This window comes from Miniopterus schreibersii (assembly GCF_964146895.1).
Source record: "Miniopterus schreibersii genome assembly, chromosome: 11".
NCBI lineage: Eukaryota > Metazoa > Chordata > Mammalia > Chiroptera > Miniopteridae > Miniopterus > Miniopterus schreibersii.
In genome coordinates this window covers 50,636,178-50,639,199 of record NC_138111.1, presented here as the reverse complement: position 1 = coordinate 50,639,199, position 3,022 = coordinate 50,636,178, and the positions used below count along the sequence as shown (strand labels likewise).

General features: G+C 39.4%; 1 pseudogene across 1 annotated transcript; it reads right to left on the bottom strand.

The window, feature by feature from the left end:
- Positions 1-463: 463 nt before the first annotated feature.
- On the bottom strand, positions 464-1,367 carry LOC308563549 (eukaryotic translation initiation factor 2 subunit 3, Y-linked pseudogene; annotated as a pseudogene). Its single transcript has 2 exons — positions 1,183-1,367; positions 464-1,100 (listed from the first exon to the last, which is right to left on the bottom strand). The product of its transcript is annotated as a eukaryotic translation initiation factor 2 subunit 3, Y-linked pseudogene (transcript).
- Positions 1,368-3,022: the final 1,655 nt, after the last annotated feature.

Genomic DNA, 3,022 nt, shown 5'->3' with positions numbered 1-3,022 from the left:
TTGCTCTTGTCTTTCACAACCTAAACTAGAAAGGATTTCACATGTAAAGACCTCACTACTATTTGCAGGAAACTCTTATTCACTACATTTGCAATTACTTATTTTATGTTTTAGAAGAAAACAATTATTTCCAACAGGTTCAGTGGTAAGCGTGCTACAGCAAAAGCTGGTTGTAGCAAATAATTTCATTTCAAACCTGCATGAATATATAAATTAGGCATTATTGGGGAATGACTCATTTCTGGTAGGTTCAATCCAACATTATGCCAATTTTTGCCTTTATTGTAGACCCTATTTTATTACTAGAGGTTAAATTTTCATCACCAAAAAATGAGAATCACAGCAACTACTAAGGCAATGAGCTGTAAATTCATTCCCCAGAATTGCTTTGAAAATATACCTGCAGGTTGTTAAGAGAAAGTCTGATTTTATCTAAATGTATTGTTTAACTGGAATTCTTTAGTCAGCATCCTGTTGTTGCCTTGATTCCCTCTCTTCTTCTTATTGGACCCCAACCAATGAAACACCAGTGTTTCTCAACTCTTCTGCTAAGGGAAGTTTCATCTCCTACTTCTGTGCACACAGGATTAGTCAAAACGATCTTGCCCAAATCAGCCCTGACTGTACTAACTCTCCCTCCACTCAACAGGGATCCTATGTTCACCATGAGCACCTCATTCTTAGACAACTTTTGCACTTTGCTGCTTTCTTGTTTCCTTCAGTGTGTGCCCCTAGAAGCCCTCCAAGCAGGAATCAGATTTCCAATTCTGTGAAGATCTCAGGTAAATCTCCAGCTGCACCAATTACCTCTCCCATTATTCTCTCAGCCTGGCACAAAGTGGGGTCAATTTTTTTTCCAACTCCCATAAGACCTACGAAAGCAGCATAGTGAGGATCTTTATGCTCAGGAAACAGTGATACAATTTGGGAAAAGATTGATTTACACATGAGTTTTCCTTCACTATCTTTGGAAACAGTACCAGGGCTGACTCCTATCTCCTGGCCCACCTTCAGCACTCCTTTTAGAGATTACTACCACCAGCTACATCCCCTTAAGGTCATCAACTTCACAGCTAGGTTTGTTGACATCAATGCAATTGCTTATTTTAAATGTGAGTGTTTTTTAATTACATTGATACAGAAGTTTTGCTTCCTGTGATATGTTTTGCTAAGTGACTATACGAGAGATTCTTGTTACCAACAAAGGCTTTGTTTTTACTTGTTAATAGGTGTCTATATCTTGCTTTGTCTTCTTGACTGTTCCTTCTTCTAAGGATCTGAGTGTAATATTCCTCTTTTTTGTTAGAAGAATCACCTTCAGATTGATCCTCAGTAGTAAGGGATTTCTCAGTGCTCATGAGTGTCATGGTACTTTCTGGGGCAGATTAAAGGTGGCCACAAGTTGTATCTTCAGCCAGGTCTCTAGGAACATTCCCTCTGGAATTCCTTGACCGTCAGGTAAAAAGCCCAGCTACCCTGAGATCTCCATCCTGGCTGGTGATTCCACAGGCAGATGCTGTGGTCAACAGTCCCAGCTGCTCAGCCTCCTTCAGTCTTCCCTGCCAAGATGACAGGGCTTTATTTGAAGCCACCTTGGACCCTCCAGACCAGCTTACTCATTAGCTGAACTATACCGAGTGACTTCTATTCCTGCCATGTGTAACGGAATAATCCCCTGGACCAGCCTGAATTAATCACAAGATATTAGAAAATGGTTGTCCTTTAAGCATGTAAATTCCTGGGTAGTTTGTAGACAGCAATTGGTAACTAGAACTTTCTTCCCTGACTGTAGCATTTGGTGCTTTTATTCTTTAAACGTTTCATACCCATTTTAATGTCAGCAACACTAATATGGTAGCGATTATAAAAAATTCTTCCTACAGAATGAATTAGGATGCAGAAACATTTGTTCGTCAGGTGAAATAGGATTGAAAATGTCCAGCGGGCTACTTTATTAAGGGCATTTACAGATTCAGTTCAACTAGAAAAACATTCCCTGGCAGAAGAAATGGATCCTTCACAGCCTGAAGGATGAAGGTGCTACCTTGCTCAGCTTTATTTATAAAGAGTAAAACACTGAAACTTTTCTTCAGGGTTAGGGCAGGGGAGGTGAAGGAACATTCGGGGGGCAGAAAAGTTCAAAGTACATTAGGCAATTTATGAGTTTATCAGATAACGAAATTCCTGCTTTCTTCAAGTCCTTTGTTTTCTGTGTGCTTTTCCCTAAGTGAGCAACGCGTTTCTCGCCACTGCCATCATCACTATTTCATATTTGCCTATGGAAGATGCAATCTTGCCTCCTAAACTGAAGATAATAAGAAATGTGAAGAGGTATACTAGAAAGTGAGCTATCACTTCTATCTGAATTTGAAAGATGAGAATCCTTATCAAAGAACACGGCTCACAGAGATCATTGTTCCCCAAAGCAGTGATTCCCAAGCCAGGCTACGCCTCAGAGTCACCTAGAAAGTTTTTCAAAATACTTTTCTCCAAAAATTCTGATGTGGGATCTGCGAATATGTATGTCTGTATTGGACAAGACTCTTTCAGTGTAAAAAAAAGAGAAAAATTATTTAAAAAGTAATTCAAGCTGACTTAAGTAAAAAAGAGGAGAATTTTCTTAATTACAGCACTGAATAGTCTACTCTTTTAGATGTTTCTAGTGGGGTATACTTGCTATTTCTAAATAACATGAGTAGTTTCAGTGCTTTGTTTTTCAGTTGTAGGACTTATCTATTGACTTCCCACAGGGGAAGATGACTTTCTTGCCAATCTCTGTCCCTTGCATGCCTCCCAACACCCCTCCCATACTTTCAAATATTGTCCGATATTCAGGGTTGTATTTCTACAGGTATGGGGCTGCTGTTTACATATGAGCCGTGTAAATTCATATGTAAACTCTCACTCTCTCTTAGAAGTGTTCATCTCCTCTCAGTTTGTTCAAATACATTGTCTTCAGTGAATTTCTTTTTTCCTCTGGGCTGTTTGTCTTCTAAGGCAGCTAACATTCTGGGATCTTCCT